We start from the raw sequence: 22,751 nt of genomic DNA on the forward strand, positions 1-22,751 counted from the left end.
CGTGCAATGTTTAGCTTCAAATACACGCCAAAATGCACCATTTGCGGTTCTCAGATGAAAAAAATATCATGGGGAGGATACCAAGACCTCTGCGTACTATGAAGAATGCCCTAGCTACGCGCCTGTTAATAGAACATCACTTTTTCCAACACCTATTTTTCATGAAAGTTCGATCATAACTTAAAGTAACGATGAAAATAAAGAGGGTGTGTAATAGTTCCTAGTAAAATGCCAGTCAGTTGTGGTCTGCTTACCTAAAATATGCTCATGTCCACACAATAAACCCCTACTTTCGGTTTCGATCCGCAAAACTTGCAGTGTGGAGTGTAGGCCTATAAATATAAACCATCTCATTTCATGCACTAGGCCCGGATCCAGGGCTCGGCCGAGTGGGCCCGTGCCTCCCCAGTTGGCCGAGAAGTGACATACTTATCAAAGATGCACCCTACTATTTTGGCAAAGGAATTATTATTTCTCAAAATTTAGACCCAGAAATATAGCAGAGGCCACCATCTCATACCTGTATTTCAAAATTTTCCAGGGGGTAGGGGGGGGGGCTGACCCCCCAATCAATAGGGAAGTATCGTACCCCTCCAATACTTCAAAATTTAAACCTAAAATACACCAGAGGACACCATTTCCTGCCTGTATTTCAAAAATTTCCAGGAGTCTCCTTGACCCGCCCCCCGACCCTGGAACCCCTGCCTAACGTCTAACATGGGCAAAGGCACCACCTTCAATACCTTGCAGTGTTGCACCTCGGCAGTGATGTCTTCGTTTAAGACTGGTGCCCCCTTGAAGAAGCACATTTTCGACCGAATTACTGGCTTTATTCCTCAAAAGTTTCAAAACGAAGCTTAGAAACATGGGTCGATTGCAATAAAATATTTGACAAAATCATAGAATTTCTGAACAAATTTAATTTTGTTTTTGCTATGAACATTTTATATCCCGTAACAGGTTAAATAACAAGACAAAATGTACGGAAGCAATATTCAATTGAAAATACACATAAGAATGTGTCTATGTAGATGGATCTTGATACTAAGTTGATAGCGAATTTGAAGCGAGGTGAGAAGTTTTTCTCCGGATAGGCTGCTTCCAGTAGCTGGAGGACATAAAAGACCAAAGTTATATCTTTATCTTGGCTGGTCATTGCATGTTATCGCTAAATTAGAAAATGGGTCTGCCTCAAAGTAATGCTCATTTCAAAAACGAGGACGGTATCCGCTCGATTGACAGAAACAACGAGGATGGTACCATGGTACGTCGTCAGAGGTATCTTTTTTCTACACACTGTCTTCGTAAAAATCGATCTAATTTTACTGTGATTCCAGTTTTTGTGAAATGAAAGTAACGGCTAACACATAGAATGACTGCTTTTCATTTTCCTAACAAAAATTTCCTCATATAATCCGAAATAATACCATCAATCGTGAAAATATATACCATCGCCTTAAAATATCTTCATTTTCGCAGCAAAAAACGTATTTTTATGCCCCCGAAGGGAGGCATATAGTTTTTGAACCGTCTGTCTGTCTGTCGGTCTGTCGGTCTGTCAGTCTGTCGGTCTGTCCGCAATTTTCGTGTCCGTTCCATATCTTTGTCATCGATGGATGGATTTTCAAATAACTTGGCATGAATGTGTACCACAGTAAGACGACGTGCAGTGCGCAAGACCCAGGTCCGTAGCTCAAAGGTCAAGGTCACACTTAGACGTTAAAGGATAGTGCATTGATGGGCGTGTCCGGTCCATATCTTTGTCATCGATGGATGGATTTTCAAATAACTTGGCATGAATGTGTACCACAGTAAAACGACGTGCAGTGCGCAAGACCCAGGTCCGTAGCTCAAAGGTCAAGGTCACACTTAGACGTTAAAGGATAATGCATTGATGGGCGTGTCCGGTCCATATCTTTGTCATCGATGGATGGATTTTCAAATAACTTGGCATGAATGTGTACCACAATAAGATGACGTGTCACACGCAAGACCCAGGTCCGTAGCTCAAAGGTCAAGGTCACACTTAGACGTTAAAGATCATTTTTCATGATAGTGCATTGATGGGCATGTCCGGTCCATATCTTTGTCATTCATGCATGGATTTTAAAATAACTATGCATGAATGTGTGACACAGTAAGACGATGTGTCGCGCGCAAGACAAAGCTCCATAGGTCAAAGGTCCTAAACTCTAACATCGGCCATAACTATTCATTCAAAGTGCCATCGGGGGCATGTGTCATCCTACGGAGACAACTTTTGTTTTCACAGTTATTCAGATTATATTAGATAGATATTTGACATGGATATAGTTAAGGTACTAAAACATTTCAAATCTTCAGTTAAATACGGAATAATAACCTGTTAAATGTGTGAATTTCCTGTTCACCAACATGATCATAAATCACATGAGGGCGGTATCGCTCACACGAGTAGGTACCCGAATAACCAGTGTGGACATGGGGGGTCATTTTGTCCTACTTTCATGTTTATCGTTTTTCCGTAATCGGTCGGAAATTCTTCGGGATCACGTGATTTTAAAATTGTTTCAAACGAATATCCGTTTAAAGACGCGCGACAAAATAACTGTATTTCCATTATGGTAATTATACACGACTTGCACGAAAAATATGAAATGTACAAAATTTATGTTTAAAATTGACAGTGACATATATTAGGCCAAGACAATGTGTTTAATGTCTAAAATCTTATTAAATTAATGTAGCCATATGTACATAAATCAGTGTATTTAGGTAAATTTCAATCACATTTTGTTTCGGCAGTGTAAGACAGTTATTCATTTATATTCTTAAAACTATACTGAAAAGAGATTAATTGAAAAAGTATGCAGACGAAGTTGTAAAAACACTTTTATTCGGGAAGGGCCTGAATTGTCCTCCCGCAAACTTGTAGTATAGCTGTTTATTACCTGTAATATAAGAATGATTTTCATGAAGGTTTTGTGAGTTACAAAAATGTTGAATCCCATGTGCTAAGTTTGTAAAAATCACGTTATCGTTTGGGCATATAATATATTTTGTATCTATTTATAAATTATAGCCTCGTTTCGGAGGATTCTTCCGAAAAAATCCGAAGATGCTCGACGGGTTCGTAAGCAGTCGGAAAACATACATTCGGTTTGACATAGGCAACATTTTTTGTTTATTTGTTAGTTATTCTTGAACATATTCATGACTATTTGGTCAGATCCGATACAGTGGGCCATATTTTCAGTAAATAGGAAGTCTCAGCTACAAACTCTGCATTTCATATAATACTCGTTCGGGTTTTAGTAATGGACCTTTAAGTAAATATAACTGTAGTATAGAAATTGCTACATTATTCTAATGCAATACGGAAAGCCACACGCTAAAGGTTAAGCAAATGGTCTTGCTGCATGTGCACTTCTGGAATTACATATTTGTCTCAATATTTAATGTGAAAAAGACCTATTAAACTTCTTACAAGATAAATAATTAACATTCCTAGTAAATCCTGAATATGTCTAGATATTAGCGGTACTTGACTATGACTTTTAACAACATTTCGTCAGTTCCGGATTTGTATTTTAATTGTTGTTGAATTGAAAAATTTACACGAAAGTTGTCATTTTGATAAAGGCCATAAGGCCGAAACGTTAATAAAACAGAGTAAAAGCTACAGAGTCTTTAAAATAGATTGTTAAGCAAAATAGAATCAAAGCAGTACATAACGAGAATTTATAGTCGGTTAAAAAGCTCATCAGAGCTTATGTTACTTGTAATTGTCTTTCCGACTCAATAAATCTTATCTTATCTGATCTTAGAATATCAAATGTGGGTGTTTGCATGAAGTGAAGTTTCTCGATGTTGGCCTACATATGTGCTCGATTAATGAAACTGTTTGATTTCATTTTAGCAAAATTGAATCAAAGCATAGCAAGGGGACATCTGTGTCTTCTCTCGACGATTTTCATGTGTATAGTTCTTTTTCTTATCTCAAAGCTGCGCGGAAGTCGAAACAGCAGGATCTTGGGGTAGATAGGTCTAGTTTCTAGCTTGGTGGACCCCACTGACCTCTACTGTTGTTTTAGCAGGGTCGATCGGTCGTTTGTAGAAACCTTTTTAACAAGGTAGCGGAGTTTAAAGACAACAGCCCATGAATTAAGTAAGTGGTGTTGCAACATTTTCAATGTTTTGGTGTCACGATTAAGTCGTGGCATCAATACATTTTATTTCTAGGGTCGGCTAAACAAGAAGTTGAATTCGCAGAAACCCTTGCTCCAAGAATTGTGAAAGTTGGTGTATTTTGTGATATCGTGTTAAATTTTGAAAAATAATTAGATTTTTCTATTCTACTCGATAGTTTGAACCTAGCTACATAGAAATATTTTTAAAAGTATGTCTTCTTGCTTATAGACTAAGTTAAGAATAAGAGAATAGACCCATGATCCTTATTTGTCAAAACATTATTCTATATATCTGAAAATTGTGTTTTTTGATTTGTGGAAGTCGACACAATGGCTCTTCTTAATAAGTATCCTTATTTTTCAATACATAACGATTTGTCAAGAAAACATTCACTCAAACATTATATGTACAATAGACTGGTGAACATAGAAAGAGGTATTGACTAGGTCAAGAATGTATATTTTTTGTTGTTGCCCGCTGCCAACTGTAGATTTGTTCTTTAGTTTTCGAAACGCTATAACATACTGTAATCCAAAGACCGGCACGCAGAGGTACATCCAAGATGGTACACATGTGTAGCTTTTGAATTCTGAACCTTTCTAGAACAGTTCTCACTTATATGCCGATTCTGCTAGAACAAATCATAATTCTCGCTTTATATAAAATCTTTGCGATCTGATTACTTGGAGAATGATCTTGAAGTTTAACTTTTGAGGTGTTGAATTCTTGGAATTGAACTTTTCTGGGTGTTGTGCCTGCAGTAAGTGCATTCTGGTACTGTACGATGTGCATTGCCTGTAGTCGTCTGCTTTTACGATATTATTTTCATATCCTTCTAATTTACGTTTGATAATTCTTTTGATTTACTAATTTATCACCACAATTTAGCAATTCTTGGAAATATGTTCCAACTTACAAGTATAGAAAAAAACTTGACACATAGCAAACATAAATAATATTGGAGTTGAACTATTGGAGATCTGATTACTTAAAGAATAGCGTTTGATACCCTGGTGAGCAGTAGGACCACAATGACACTTTTGTTTGTTTTATCTTTCTTGAATAAGCGCAGTTTGGAAACAAAGGAAGCGCATTTATGTACACAATGAGTTTGTAGTTATTGTTGAATAAACATGGTTTGGAAACGCTAATATGGAATAGGTAGACATCAGGAAATACAAATTTTACTTTCACTTTACCAAACAGCTTCGACTAACTTTTTGAAGCATATATAACGTAGCTTTAAACATCAGCAGACATTCTTCCTTACAATGAAGCATAAATAAAGCTGATATTTGACATGAAAATAGCCTTTACTAGTCGAAAAAAATCTATTAATATGGACTAAATTCGAATAGACCATGGTGGCATATCCGGCAAATAACTACCTTCATGCCTTAAATAGCAGCTCCCGTGAAGTGAAGGTTACATACACACTTCTTACTAGTTCTATAAATAAACGTCGGACTTCAGTATTTTACGATTTTGACATTTCATTTAGACCGACGTTTGGTTTATACAATATTTATTTTTCAAATGAGTTACAATACACACACTACAAAGTTATAGCTGTACAATATGACAGAAAAAATTTCAAATGGTGTTAATTATTGCTCACAGAATTGAGGAGCATGCTTGGAGCTTATACTAATACCTCGCTTCTGAAGATCGTATAATGCTGCACTTTAATACGGTGTTTCAAACATTTCAGTTATGTGGGTTTAAACCTACGTAAAACAAATAATAAATATGTAAAGTAAAGGTTGATTATAAGGAATAAATAAAAACTTGGATGAATAGCTTAGCAGCATGAGCAGCATACGTACAATGATAATAGTTGCAATGATATCAGGTATCGCATATATAATGTTAGTTAAATAGGAAAGAGTGAAAGATGAAAGATGTAGAGAAAGGGAAAGGAAGGGTCAAGTTCAAGGTAGAAGCAAGGGTGGGTAACCGTCCGACGTTTTATCGAAGTTATAAATTTCACGGTGGAATTGACTAAAAAGTGATAGGTAAATACCAACAACGGACAAAGAAACCTTTTTTACACATCCATTGAACACACTTTCTTATTGAAATTAGCGAAGACCTGTCCACACTTTGAAAGTGAAATTTACATTCACTTTTGCAACACAACACGAAACTGTCATAGTTTCTTTATCATAAAGAATGATTTTAGATGAAAAATATTCTCATGGTCGGATTTTATAAAAATGCGGCCCGTTACTAAGGTATTGCCTATGTAGTGTGCATGTGATTATAATCGATGGGTGTAACAGCATTTATTGGTTGTGTTAAATTAAAATTTATTTTATTAAGGTATAATTTCATTTAAAAGCAGTTTAAAAGGCTAGTCTACATGCATTCGGCAGGACACGTGCGTTAAATAATGGCCGCAGATTTTTTACTAGTGCCGTAGGTGAAACGTATTTGTTTTCGTCTAAGCATGTATAATTGATTCTAAATATTTTTTCAGTGTTGTATTGTTTATGATATTTAATTAAATTACGCTAGACAAGTCTGTGTAATGTGTCGGGGAAGTAATTTGTGATGCAGTTTAAATTACGGTAGACCAATATATCACGTGTTTGAAAGTTTTCCTACATTACACTTCAATAAAATAAGGTTGAATTTTTTTGCTATGTAAATGGCTGTCATTCGATTACACTTGACACAGGGACATGTTGAACGTCCAAATATTTAAAGGCGTCCTGTGCAAGTTTAGTGTTATTGAACTAATTTCTTACCAGAACAACATGTTTTTCTTCAGATTTTCGAAAGGTTTATACCTTTCTGTGCTTTCAGTGCTTTGTCTTTATATCTTTACAACTGAAGATAAGGCATGCAGAAAAATCAATCATGGAGATGTAAAGATGGAATATTGGCCTGTTACTAAACGTTACCCTCGTGCCATATTCCCATCTTACCCGAACAATGAAAGATTCTTATAATCTCTAAAAATATTATATCTACTTCTTTTCATTTAAAACTGTTATTTGCGCTATCGTCGTACAACGAAGCTTTATAAATCTTACAACATGTCTTTGCATATACTTGCAAACATAACATGGTCATTCAACAATTGTCATATAAGATAAGCCTTTCTTGCATGCCGGACAGGACTTTCCCGTGTTTGTGCTGGAAAAACTCGTCTTAAACTCAGATGACTCACGTGCTGTATTTTGAATGAACTGTAATAAATACTGCTTAAAAGAAGCATTCGTTGTTCTTTTTCTATAGCTGAAGATAAGGCATGCAAGAAAAGAATCTATCACAGTAAGGAAATATTGCTTCGACAGAGCTCCGTTACCGCTAAACATTACTCGATCTGCACCTTCAATCTACGAAAAATTCTGATATTCTCCGACATATATTTTTCCAACTACCTTAGGTGTTCATTGTAACTTTCGCTCTTCTAAAAACAGTATCAGTATCTGATATATTTTGTATAACGATTTCTGAGGTTTTTTATTTTGCCGGTTGCAATGAACTGTGTCTCGATGGAGACGGTACAACATTAGACTGTCAGTATGGCTGCTGTGGTGAGAAACTAGATAGATACTGCTGTACCTTTAATGTAAGCATAGGGCATGATATGTAATTTATTTTCTTATTCGTAAATATCCGGATTCTTAATAAACAGTGATATATATAATAAAGTCGAGCGTTATACAACATGCGATATTCAGTATCAGCATTATTGTAGAAAGGGTTGCAGTTAATCCTTTCCCTGCTAAATTTCTAAAATGGACTGGCATGCTTATCTTGGTCTGCACTGGTCGCAAGGGCCGAATCACTTGCCGTCAGCAGGCTTAAAGTTAAACCGAAACAATATGTTCATTCACTTGATTTATACCAGCAATATTTCAGTTATGTAAGCAGCAAATGTTTTCTTGAACCTTTCCATATAAACCTAGCGATTGATAACAGAATTGTTCACCTTTTACTCAATTATTATGGAGGGCTTCGTTACGCAATTGGATTGAGTAACACCACTATTAATTGGTCAGCTATTCAGTAAATTTATCGCTGGTGATTCAAATAAGAATTATATTTTACGTTACAATTTTGCAATCTTTTACTTGCATATTGTGTAATATATTATTGTCAGTTCTTCTTTTGACCAGCTCTGGGTCATAATTTTGTTTATTATTGCCGGTGCTGCTGTTTTGATTCCTGCCGCCTTCATTTTGTATTGCCTGATAAGAGATAAACTATGTCCCAGTAAGCCGCTATTCCAGACAAATGCTCTGCGCCGAAGACAAACCGTACAACTAAGGGCAATAAATAATGGTAACTATCTAGTTTAATCTTTTTTTCTGATACAACGCTTAAATCACAAAGACACAATTTCACATCATGCTTGAAAAGTATAAGAAAGCCCCAGGTGCCTCTTCAAACGTTTTTGCAAACACGGACAGAATGCAATTCAGTTTGATAGCTTTCTCACCAATCGTCATGACCGGGTATCGAACCCACAGAAGTGAGTGACAAGGGTGGATGTTTTGACTTTAACACTTAGGCACGTAAGGTCCAGTACAACAAACGAGATGTACTTTAATACAAATATACAAAAATGTACAAAAGACTTATGTTACTGTTCGAAGTTATATGCAACAAATATTTACACTTTATGTATCATTCGTTTTGTACACTGCTAAATAATTCTAACATTTAATTTGTCTGTTTGTTTTGGGTTTAACGCCATTTTTCAACAGTATTTCAGTTATGTCACGGCGAGCAGTTAACCTAATCAGTGTTCCAGAATTATGTACCAGTACAAACCTGGTCTCCGCAAGTAACTACCAACTTCCCCACATGAATCAGGGGTGGAGGACGAATGATTTAAGACACAATTTCTTTTATCAAATCGTCACGGAGAGCATACGTCCCGCCCGGGGATCGAACTCACAACCCCGATATCCATAGATCTGCGCTCTCCTTATTGAGCTGAGCGGGCGGGCTGTTTAATATTTAATTACGTAATGACGTGACAGCGGAACTATTTAATTCAACAGTACATTGGTAACTTAACTTTTTTTCTGAATATAAGAAGTTCAGTGTTGAGGTAATATTTGTTTGTTTTGTTGGGTTTAACGTCGCACCGACATAAGTATAGTTCATATGGCGACTTTCCTGCTTTGATGGTTGAGGAAGACCCGAGATTGCCCCTCCGTGCATTATTTCATCAAGAGAGGGCACCTGGGTAGAACCACCGACCTTCCGCAAGCCAGCAGGATGGTTTCCTCACATGAAGAATTTAACGCCCCGCGTAAGGCTCGAACCCACATTGGTGAGAGGCAAGTGATTCTAAGTCGGCGACCTTAACCACTCGGCCACAGAAGGCCCCGTTGAGGTAACAAGGCTTATTTTTAAATGCATACTTTATTATCATTTTAGTGCAGCGTTCAACGAGTGCTTCTGCTTGCCCTTCGTCAACATATGGCGGGGCAAATCCTGCTTATATTCATCCGCATTCAAGTACAGCGATGTCATAAGAGTTTTGGCAATAAAATTTCATTATACAGGACTACTTGCATCCGACTGACTTCAAAAAGAACATGTAGTAATAATAATAAAAATAGCTTGAAGTCAGGATTAGAGAAGTGAAAAAACATTATATATACTTGTAACAATACATGCCAAAAGATATTTTCATAATATTAAATTATGTAGTTTTGTTGTCCTTCCCTGGAATTCTTACGTGGATATTGGATTAAATGAATGGTCTGCTTCTTCGGCTATTTCATGAAATTGACAAACAGCGATATGAAATATCAAAAAGGTACATTCTAATTATGTGCTTATCATTTTTATAGTTTAAGTGTGGTACGATGTCATTGTTCAAACTGTTTGTTGGTTTGGTATTAAGACTTTCCACCTTTAACTGGGAATAAAAACACAAGGTGTTCCTCCCGCATTATTTCAAGCACAGCCGAGGACATTTTTAGAACCACTGACCTTCCATAATCCGACTATGATGTCACAGCAGACATCGATAAGTGACGCAAATGGCGGCCTAAATCACTCGGCCACTGAAGCCTTAGTACACTTGATGGACATATTGACCATTATATAAAATTATCTGGTTCATAAGGTACGCTATGTATGTTTAAAATAGCTAATAAATAAAACCTTTCCGTCTTCTCAACAACAAGGTATTGCAGTGGTCTGTGAGGTTGAAAATTCCTTTATACAGAGGTAATCGATACTTTACGTGAACACCAAACTATAAATCGAGTTTTCATTCTTGGAAAATTAATCAATGCTTTACGGAAAACACCATTTGACTAGTTCTTCATTAAAATTACCAAATGTTTTATTGTAACGCCATTACTTTATTGTTCTGAAATACAGGGTAAGTTAAGTGTTTATCTCACTTACAGCTGCACATTTATTATTTAATTGTTCAACGATGAGACATGTGGGAGTGGGCGAGTAGGGCACTTTGAGAATATAGTAACTTCCTTTTTCTGCCTCGTTTTGTCTTTGTGGAATGGCTTCTGCTTAGTCATTGAATAAGTATGGGGTTTTGAATTATATATATTGACACGAGCATAATTTGTCTTTTATCATGTGTTTCAAGCTTGGAACTAATATTAATACACAATGTAGAATTTTATTAAACCATGTTTTATCGAAGAACCATATATCCAAAGGAAATTCAGCCATTAAAAAAAATACTGGGCCGTGTACGTGATTTTTTGTTAGACCGATTTGAAAATATCGGTCACCCGGTCCATTTTCACAATGGGCTTCTATGGGAAAAAGTGCAAAAATATAAATTTTAATGAAACCTTTCCTAGTTGTAGATGTACTATTTTCAATTATATAGTCAACAAAAATGTATAGGTCTGTGTCCTTGATTTTTCACAATTCGTCAAAAATCAATTGGAGTCCTTAAATTACTGCCTAATTTTATCTTATTATTTGGAATTATTTCACGTAAAACATATCTGTTGTTAAAATTAAAACTTTGCGAGACAGTAACGTTGACTGTTTAACATTTAATACACAGGGCAAAATAGGTTCCCTGCAACATTTAAGCTAACCGTATAACGGCTACAAGGCATTATCCTAGGTTTTCCAGATAAATGACGTAATGCCTTCACATCCGTTAAATCAAACGTGCAGAACTACCTTAAATAGAGTCGCTGTCGGATTTACATTACAATTAACAATACATTGCACCAGGAAGTATGTTGCCAACAGAGGTTTCAAATATATGGTATGTTTTTACTTTATAACCTTGTATTATATTACAATGTATTTAATTTGATATATTTTGATGTCATAAAACGGCAGTTATAGACTCAATTTACTTATCAGTTTTTGTGTTACACCTGTCTGTTTTTCATTTTTCGTCAGGTTTTCAACATTCTTTAATACAAATATATTTTCCCGCAAGAGGATTCATGACAAAAATCGGAAATAAATATTTATAATTATATCTGTCATGCGATGTAAATTAAATTCGGCACCAATTTGTGTCAAATACCTTATCCTCAGACTGCCTTCAGTCGTGTTGTTAAAAAATATATATTTCCTTTCCATAAATCCATTTGTAATTCCATAAAACGAAGAGAAGAGAAATGAGTGAGGGCTTGGTAGTATTGCTCCCTAAAGGATGGGATTTAGTAAAACAGTTGGCACAGTTTCTTGGTCTATATGTTATCTTGAAACCACATTAAGTTACATTAAGTTATATTCGTGCGACACTTCAGTTATACAACCTCTTTAATATAAGTGGAATTTTCTTTTGATTTCAGAAAGGGTTCTGAATAGAATGTTGAGCACACAAAGGTGAATATATTTCAAATAGCATAAAATTGGTCTAGTGTTAACATTGAAGTAAACCGTACTAAATAGAAACAACTCAAGAAAAGCATGGAAAATAAATCATCTTTGTCTAATAATAGCGTCATATTCAACAACGGTGTCTGCATATTTCCGAGAAATCATTTTCATTTTGATCTCCCGTTCTATTATTGTGCTTGGATTTTACATAAATTTGCCGATTGCCTAACGAATTTTAAAACTGTTGCCACAGAATAATGTACTACTTGGAATATCCCATCGATAGGTCTACAAACTACAACCTATTCATACAGTTTGTGCCATGAATGTCAATTCTCTTATGAAACCATTTTAAGAGATATCTTAACATATTTTTCTTTGTTTTTAATTTCAGGTAACTTTCGGTTTGGAGAAAATTGTTGAAGGACATGATTCAGAAATGGATAAATTCCCTATTCCGATGCGGAATAAGGTCAATATTGATTATTTTAGAGTACTAGTAGACGTAAGAGAAGAGAAATGGATTCGTGATAAGACTATCTTAAAACGGACTAATTTAAATGATATCTATAAACATTAAGTATAATTCGTGAGTTGGAGGAAAGACAGCACTTCCGGATACCATGTGAGAAAAAAAGGCTACGCTGATTTAAGTGAAGTTAATGAACTGCATGTAGCATGTGTTAGTTTCTTTATGTTTCGGGCCTACTTAGCGATGCATGGCTCTATGACAGTTTAGGATGCTCTGTGCTTCCAGGAAATCTATCTTTACCTTTTATCCTTTGTAGCGTCCTTTCCCACATTTTTTCAGTAATTAATATTTTTATATACGACTGTTTCTTCATGTGAGCAAAATTCCCAACTTTATAGTGCTTCCGCAATGGAATATCACGCTATACACACGTAACGTTATACCCCACTCAATCACATTATACTAGTCCTGGGCTAACCAGTTTAGAACTGTCCACTTGATGCTGAGCGCCAAGCGTGGAAGCTACTACATACTCTTTCAGTAGACAGAACGGTTAAATTTAAAGCTCATGTTCTATACAACTATACACATATAAACTTACAAAGAAATAAACATCCTTGCCGGTTACAATTTAAATACTAGTGTTCTATAATAAAACTAACTTGTTTTTCTCTATAACATTGTCAAAATGATTGATACGAAAATAAGTTAATAGAAAAAAAGAGGAAAAAAAAGAGATGATTTTGTCATCTTCTAAACATGAATTATCAACTTAGTGGAAATATATAGGTATTTAAAGATGTTAAAGTTAGTTTTTGGAAATGTTATGTTTAGTGTTTTTCATTGGAAGAACCATTTTGTCAATTGAATCGCCAACGTATACAAATCAATGTTGTCAGAACTAATTATAAATGATTAAGGTAGGATATGAAAACCTTGTAATACGTTGGAATAATTAGTTGGTGTGACCATTATTTTCATTAACAAAGACACGTTTTGTAGCGCTTGCAGGCATAATGAATTAAGCGTGTCGTCACGTCGAAAACAACTCTTGGAACGATAGAAGAAATATTAGAACTATGACCCTGATACATAATGCAATATTTGATCATATTTTGAATGTAATTCCTTCCAAACACTCGTTACGTAATCTTTCTATGGCCGTCATTATACCCCCTGTGGGGTATTATTAGTTACACAGCTTTTGTTTAATGATTGTATCTAGCCGAATACCCTTTACTTCCATATTTTCTGAATTGGACATTACCAATATACAAAATCCTTAATTTGCTGATTACGTTATACTTCGGTATTTGCTGAACAAATCGTAATTAGACAATCGAAGAATAAGTGGTCATAAAACGATATATGCTAAATATTAGCAAAGTGTTGGGTATTGGCATGATTGAGCTTACAGCCTAAATGGTTCAATAGGTCAAAAATCAAGGTCACAGCGGTCTGTATATTGAAAAATTTTTCTGCCGAATAACTTGAGAACCTCTTAACGCAGAACCTTCAAACTTAATACCGTGATTGGGCGTATCAAGTAGATGACCTAAATTTATTTTTGGTTTAATGGAGCAAAGGTCAAGGTCACAAGGGCCTGAAACTTGAAAACGATTTCCGTCCAGTAACTTAAGAACCACTTGACAGATAGATTTATAAAGTGGATAACCCCTATTGTTTTTGTGATCGATAGGTCAAAGGTCAATGTCACAGGGGTCTGAACCTTGAAAACGGTTTCTGCTCAATAACTTGAGAACCATTTGACCAAAACCCATCAAACTTGATAGCATGATTGAGCATATCAGGTATTGATTGAGCTTATCAAGTAGATGAACCCTGTTATTTTGGGGGTCAATATGTCAAAAGTCAAGGTCAGAGGGGCATGAACCTTGAAAACGGTTTTTGTTTAATAACTTGAGGACACTTGTCACAGAATCTTCAAACTTGGAAGCATGACTGGGCTTATAAAGTTAATTATTCCTATTCTTTTTGGTCAATGGTCAAGGTCACAGAGGCCTAAACATTAAAAAGTATTTCTGAACGGTAAGTTGAGAATACCTTGACACAGATCTTCAAACTTAAGAAGTACATGTTTCCTATTGTTAAAGGGGTCAGTAAGTCAAAGGCCAAGTTCACATGGGCCTGAACCTTGAAAACCGTTTCCGCTCAATAAATTGAGAACCACATGACTCAGTATCTTCAAACATGATTTCACGATTGTAATAATAAAGTAGATGACCCCTAATGTTCTGGAGATAAGTAGGTCAAGGTAATAGTGATCACGGTACTGAAAATGGGACAACCTATCATGGGGGCATACGTGTTAAATAAACAGCTCACTTTAAAATGTCAATAAAAGGAATTCACTCGCCTAGACTTAGTTACGTTTGTAGCGGTCCGTACTTCCCGAAATCTTGTGTGTCCAACTCTCCCACACCATTGGCCTGATTTGCTTCAAACTTTCATAGATGAACAACATTGATGTGCAGGTGACCATAAAGGAAGATTTCTTTTCTGTTAATATTTTTACCGCAGTTATGGCCCTTTGATAGTTTTGCTAAATAAAATATAGAAAAAATCTTGTGTGTCCAACTCTTCCAACATTGTTAGCCTGGTTTACTTCAAACTTTCACAGGTGGACAACCTCCTGATGCACAGATGATCATAAAGGAAGAAACTTTTGCTGTGAATATTTATACAGCAGTTATGGCACTTTGATAGTTTTGCTATATAGAATATAATGAAACATATTGTGTGTCCAACTCCTCCTACACTATCAGCCTGATTTGCTTCAAACTTGAGCAGAGTATTCAAACTTAGTGATTTGTTCGTAAAAAGTCTGTCTTTCTATATTTCATTCACTGAGGCCTTCATGAGAGTTAATGGAATGCTGCGCAACACCTCTTACGCCTCCTAGCACCGGTTCAAGCGTTTCTTGTGTCTTGAATAAAATTGATGATTAGTTCACAAACAAATTCGCTTCCTATCGCATACGTATGCGCACATACATAAGTTTTTGAGCTATTATCTAATACGTAAAATGTTCACTTTATTATTTTTTAACTGATTAACTGTCATGAAATTCAATATTTCCCATACCAAAACTTCTTTCTTTAGGCCAGTAGAGAAATGACAAGAGCTTTCAGTGCGAACGGTGACAAAAACTTGTGCTTTTTAAATAAGTATTGCCTTTATTTATAGAAGTATTTCCTAAAACAACCACAACATCAACAACAACAAAACAACAAAACATTGCAGTAAAGGTTGAAGCAGCTTGGGGGACTTTATATTTTATTTTTTTAATCTGCTTACAGATAAGTTTCATGTTTGATTATTCTTTAGAAATGGCAAAATGATTTAATGGGAAAGAAAAGGTTATAATATACACAGAGGTTAATCGGATGAGAGCAGTTTAAGTACTGCATTAATTGAACGATATTATACGACCTTCTGGCGTATCTGGTAACAATTTATTCCTAATATTTGCAGATTTGTTTCCTTATCTTTCCTATCGACTTACTTTACCTTTTCTAAAAAAAAAATCGCCAGTTAGCTATGACTCGTTCTGACGTCGCACCACAACGCATGTTTTCAGTGGAAACTAGCATTGTAGCCCCTAGAACGCTTCGCCTTTTTGGTCATAAAATGTATGCCAGCTTAGAGTGCACCAGTTGTATATAGCTTCATCTAAAAATACTGAAAATCTCATATAAGTATATAGTAAAACGCTCTTAGAAGCCCCGATTTGATTGTAAGTTCACGTATACCCGATTGTAAAGCGGCCAGTTGATCGACCAGATTGATTAGGGTGAGAAATTGTGCAATGTTTCATTTCTAAAGTAATGTATCATGACCAACAGGTCTGATCGGTCAAGTTATTTCCACCGTCAATATATCTGATTAAATCATCAAACAATCTGATGTATTGCAAGAATGGTTTTCACTGAATCCAGATTATCTTTTATGTATATTACTTGTAGTTTGAAGAAAAAAAATCTGGAAACATGACACTCGTAATATGTAGGAAATTATGAGACACATTGGATAACGCACATAACAGATATTTAGCTGTTCTCCTTGGAAGGTCCAACAATAGAGTTTTCATAAGTTCTTCTTCTGAATGCAAGTTTAAATGTGACACAGTGTCACCATAAAGTCTCTGTCTTAGATCGTTGTACGTATCACATGTAAGCAAGAAATGTATTTCATTTTCCACACCTGTCTGCACAACCTGTGAAGCGACCAGTTTCAACCCTTAAAGGGAGCACACCACAGCGGAATTGTGCAATAATCGAGCGTTCACTTCTTGATAAATTAAGCTTCACATAATTTCTGTTACATAGCTACTTTTGAAGAGTTTATAAGTTCTAAGTTTTGGCGAATAGTTCAATTTGCCTAGCCAAGTATCTGCATAATAACGAAATAGTCTCTGTTTTACCTCGGCAATATATACTTGTGATTTATTAACAGAAACATTAGGCAGATCTATATACTCAAAAACTTGACACATTTCTGAACACCAGTTACAATTTGTATTTGAATGTTTGTAGCCATATTCAAAAATGTTCTCCGTAAGCCGTGTGTTTTCAAGCGAAAGAAGTCTATTCCATAATCTAACCATATTAAGCCATCTACACAAAGTAGCTGGTAGCCAACCAATGTCACCATTAATTGCAAAAGTTGGTGTTAATCTGTGCACACCCCAAAATAAACGAATGGCTCTATTTTGCACATAGTCAATGGCCAGCTGCGGCTTAAAATCCCACAAAGAGGAGTTATAGTCTAGGACTGGGATAACATAACCATTATAAAGCTTTTCAAAAGTAGAGAAACCGAACACTTTAATACAGTTCACTTTTGCTCAAATACCACCAAGTGCTCGTCCAGCACCTGTAGAAAGAACTTTAGAGCTGATTGAAAAGTCTAATTTCTCAAGAAAAATGATCCCCATGTATTTGTATTGTCAACCTAGTATTGCGGACACACAAACGTCGTCGTTCTGTTCTTACAATGTTATTACAAATATGTAATTGATGGGAAAAATAAGATAAAAGTAGAAGTTTAATTCAATGTTTATACTAACACATATTTGCAAAATTTTACAATTATCTTAGTTGTTTTTCCTATATATGTGGCAATGTCAATATAAGGAAAGAAAGGATATGACCCCATCCCCTAACAGGCCATCACTGTTTAAGAAAGAAGAGTTTGAAATAACTATACATTCAACAATATTTTCCGGTACTTGTCTTTTTCCTTTGAAAGTTCTATAAGATTGCTTTTGTTTTGAAAATGCAGTCCACTTATATTCACAATCTAGCGCACCAAGCGACAAGTGAATAAAACACAGCCGATGACTTAAACGTCTAACTTCACAACTGTTGGCATATTTATTGACATCAACCTCTCTGGGCAACATTTCTTTTTGTTTTGTTTCCAGTAGCCATCTTCTTTTCACAGCATTCCATCATGCGTCATAAAATAGTCGTTTCCAGCTTTATATAGATGCTCACATTAATTTACAATTTACTTTCGTTTTTACATGCCAAATGCTTTAATTCAAAACAAAGTTAAATACATATAAACACGGATCAAGAGTGATATATACAATTTTTATAAACAAAACATCTTAGGCTTCCGACCATTTAAATGTTTAAAGATATGCCGATGGAAAATGCTAGAAAAAAAAAAGAAAAGAAAAAAGAAAAATCAAAATGCTGCATGATTTTTCATATTTACAATAGTTACTGCTTGTATTAATGACAAGTGTTGTTATTAAAATTAGACCTTTGCTCACATCTAATATCACCCCCTTGACCTATAGTAAAACAAGAGTTTTTTTCTCTATTTGATAAAAAAGTAGACATTTTTGATGTATCTAAGTAACCTGTTGATGGATCTACATAAAATGTACAACAAAAATAGATCACTATAGAGCGGTGGTACGTGCGCAACTTTGACAGTATTACTTTATTTACTTCAGAGTTATTGTCCTTTAATTGTTTTACAGTCCATGACTTCCCACATAACAAAGTAATCCATAAATGGATCTTCATGAAATTCAACACAAATGTAGACCACTACTCTATAGAGCGGTGGTGCGTTTGTTTATTTTGTAAGAATGCTAAGAGCGAAAATACTTCTAGTTTCCTGATTACTATTATTAGCTAAATAGCCTAAATCCTTTCTAATATGTCATAATTTCTTTCTACTGCCGATCCAGCATGTGAGCAATTTTTCAAGATACAGAAAATAATTTTCGAAGAGGTGTTGATGACTTAAAATCGGTGCATTGGTGTTTATTTTGCAGTTATTCAGTGTGTGCACTCGTACTCACTGTGTATGTCATGGAAAAAGAAAAGTAAAGAAATAAGAGGGTATATAAGAAAATAGAGAAAAGTGGAACCCGTTTTAAACTAGGGAAACGTGCCAAAGAAATATTTGATGAATTATGTGTTGCATATGGACATCGCATTGTATCATATTCAGCAGTCACGAGATGGTTTAAGCGCTTTAAAAATGGGATCGAGTCAGTGAAAAGTGCACCAAGGCAATGAAAGTCACCTAGTGCAATTGTCTCTAAAATAATCACAAAAAGTAGAAACTCTTCTGAAAAAGGATGCACGTTTGACTACGTGTCAGATAGCTAAGGGTGTCGGCATTTCGACAGGATCAGCTTTTACGATCCTGAAGCGCGATTTGAAAGTACGACGTCTTGCAGCCAGGCGGATACCCCATTTGCTTACCAAGGACCAAAGGAAAGAGCGTGTTTCGGCCGCACGAAAATTGTTGAAACTGTACACTAAATTCAATCAGCCTTGTGACTGGTGACGAGACATTGAGACATGGGCGCATTATTTCCAGCCATGCAGAAAGTGCAGTAACAAAATATGGGCCACCAAACAGGCAAAGAGACCTTCTGTAGCTAAGAGAATTATAAGTGTAAAGAAGGTCATGTACTCTGTTCAGGTAGCAATTCCGCCTGGTAGGACAGTTACTGGCAAAGTATATTGTGAAGTCTTACTGAAAAAGCTTGAGAAAAGGTTGAAAAGGAGACGCATAGTGCTTGGTTTAATGCATGACAATGCTCCGGCTCACAAGTCCTCTATAGTGGCATAGTGTTTGAAGCACAAAGGCGTGTCTGTCTACCACACCCTCATTTTTCGCCCGACCTTACCCCTTGTGACTTCTTTTTATTTCCGAAACTCAAAAAAAATTCCTTGAGGGTTGCACATATCACAACAGAAATGCTATAGGGTCAGCGATTTTCCAGTATCTCCAGACTATACCCCAAAAGACTATGAAGGAATTTTTTAGAATTAGATCAAAAGGTTAAAACTTTGCATAAAGGAAATGGGTGAATACTTCGAAGGTATGAAATAAAATAATCTCCTATGCTTGTGTTATTTTGTGTTTTACAGGCAAAGTTGCAATACTTATTGAACGGCCCTCGTATTAGAATAATACTTTTCGACTTTTTCAGTGCTACATTTTCTTGTTAATACATCGTTGTGGTTTCCAATAAATTGAATTAGGCATAGGTGCGCGGTTTAGGCAAAAGTAAAATTGTTAATCTAACTGCAAAAGCATTTTAATAAACCAATTGAAATGTCTCTGTTATTTATGTTTTAATATTGCCGTACATCAGTTTAATTATGAATCATTTCATTTGTTCTCGCTGCAGCACATTTATTTATTTGGTACATTGAGTAGACGATAAAGCAATGTGTACAGGATAATTTGATATATAAAGTTGTGTCGGTTATTCTTAATTTCATGTTTTTACGTTGGCATTTTATATGTGTTGTAGAGTATGTAGGCATGCGTCTTAATGTTCTGTTCCTCGAGCACCTGTTAACGCGTATTGATTTTTGAAAAAGCATTTGACAGTTAAACGCGCTACTGAAGTCTGAGAGAGTGTCATTGTCGCCTTCCGGTAAGGAAGCAATCGTAGGCAATATTGGGCGTGATAAACAAATTAGAGTAATTAGCTACAGAAATAAAGGATATCTGGCAGGTACTAAATTGTTTAACGAAGTAGTAAGAAGTGCTGCGCTGAATGATAGCTCTACATTTAGAATGCGGTCAGCATCTCTGGATAACATTAAGGTACTGTAAAAAATTTATTTACTTTTAGTAGCAATAAATTTGGAATATATATTATCAATACAATACTTTGTGGTGAATTTATGTGTTGTAGAAAACCTTGTACAAATATCACTGGAAGTGAATAGGAAAATACTTCTTATTAGACATTTGATTGATAAGATTATATATTTTGTTTCTTAACGGACAGTCAAACCTATAAGGATTGAGAAAATATATACCCTTTTAAAAATGTAACGTTTTTTATAGTTCAGAAAAATGTTCATTTTAAGAATACTTTAAAAGGTACCTTTCCGAAAATGCTGATATGTTTGTTTGAACTAGTATTCCGTTACCTAAGAAAACAACAACAAAATCCGGAAAAAATCCACGACAAAAAATCGAACCACAAACACAAGATGTATTCGTTGATGGTTCTACCAAGGTGCTTATCCGTGATGAAATAATGCCTGGAGGTGCATGTGGGGGTTTTCTCCACCATCACAAGCTTGGAAGTCGCCTTATGATCTTCAATTGATGTGACGTTAACACCCCCTTAAAAAACACAAACACAACAACAACAACAAAAATCCGCTTACCATAGCTTTGCTTTTCAAGGATAAGACGCTGCATTCATGAACTATTTTCCATGAAAATAGTTCATGACTCATGACAGGTAACAAAGACAATTCATTTTTGCTTAATATCGTTGGGTGGATTCTTTAAATCACGGATTTTCTAGTACTAGTAATATTTAAGTTGTCATTCTACAAAAGTTCGATGGTTAATTGTGAAATGTTCACAGGTAATCCACGCTGAAATCAAGAAATTCGATACAGTTGCTTGTCTCGAAGACGCTACTTTAATTTTGATACTATAAAGTTAATTTAACGCCATGCATCTCTTTCATTTAAAAATTCAAATGTCAAATAAAGGTCAATTAATCCTGAAAACGACTGTGTATTCCAGACGCTGTATCATATTCCAGTGTTTTCAGTCGATGTAAAACTCGTAAAAAAGAGTTATTGCTCTAAAATATCATTATTCATGTGTCAGTAATAAAACATAATATTTTTGCAGGATAAAACATGATTATGAGTGTGTAGAAGCAAGGCGATGGAAATTTTCTTAATCATAATTGTAACAACAAACGGTAAGTTTCTGTTATTTTACAAGTTTTTCATTGAACAATATACTTTTTCTCGTAAACATGTAGTACATTACGGTCATTTTCGTTATTATATACAGGGGATGTCTTAAATTAAGGGAAATATGCCGAGTAATGATAGTATTATTAATGATATAGATATGCACGACTTATTTTGGGCTTTGTGCATTTCTTTTTGAAACTCATTATTCAACTGACGAATGCCGACAAGACATTTTTTTGACCGTTGAAGTACCTTGCAATGAACTTTTCTAACTTGGTCAAATCTTTTTTAAAATAGTTATAAAAATCAACGAGGACTGAACAAAAATATGAAAAACAACACTCTTCATTCCTTGCAGGTGTAAAAATAAATTTAATGGTATATATAACAATGTACAACCGTTTCTGAAAGAATACCAGATATACATGTATCTAAATATATCATAAAAAAGTTTAACAATAATATACTATGCTAGAATATGTTTGTCAATGGCCTTATTTAGTCAAATAACGTGTTTTCCTTAGACTATACAGAAATACAAAAACACAATCCAACTTTTATAAAACGGGACTGTTTGTTTTTTTTTCACGACGGGTCATAAACTATAAAATAAAGTAAAAAAATAGTCTGTAAGAAAATAAACGCCAATGTTACATTGTTCCTATCCTTTGTTACCCGGTTCTCTAAGGACAAGATTTAACACATTGTCTTATAACGTCAAATTTGATAAGACGTGCAACAAAAGAATTACTTAGATGAACAATCACTAGATATATACTCATTTATGTACGTGTAGTAGGAATATTTCAGGTTTTTATGCATGTTCATTTCGTAAGACAATTTATATTCAGTTATTTGCAAGGTGTCATGTACATTACTCACTTGGGTGAAAATCTAAATATAAATATTATAACTCAATCAGATAGTGTCTTATAGCGAAGGATAAATTGCTCTCCATAAAACAGAATCATTTTTGTTGCCATAGCAACCAACGAAAACACGGCAATTTTCCTTAATAGAAGACGTCTCATCAATAAGCTTGTGCGCAGGTAAAATTGTGATTTCAA

The 22,751-nt window shown here is 35.2% G+C and overlaps 1 long non-coding RNA gene across 1 annotated transcript; it reads left to right on the top strand.

Moving 5' to 3' along the window:
• The first annotated feature begins 7,631 nt into the window (after nucleotides 1-7,631).
• On the top strand, nucleotides 7,632-9,699 carry LOC128551265 (uncharacterized). The gene is made up of 3 exons (XR_008368750.1): nucleotides 7,632-7,750; nucleotides 8,301-8,466; nucleotides 9,574-9,699. It is a non-coding gene; the product is annotated as an uncharacterized LOC128551265 (long non-coding RNA).
• Nucleotides 9,700-22,751: the final 13,052 nt, after the last annotated feature.

The sequence above is a fragment of the Mercenaria mercenaria genome, chromosome 2 (assembly GCF_021730395.1).
Source record: "Mercenaria mercenaria strain notata chromosome 2, MADL_Memer_1, whole genome shotgun sequence".
Taxonomy (NCBI): domain Eukaryota; kingdom Metazoa; phylum Mollusca; class Bivalvia; order Venerida; family Veneridae; genus Mercenaria; species Mercenaria mercenaria.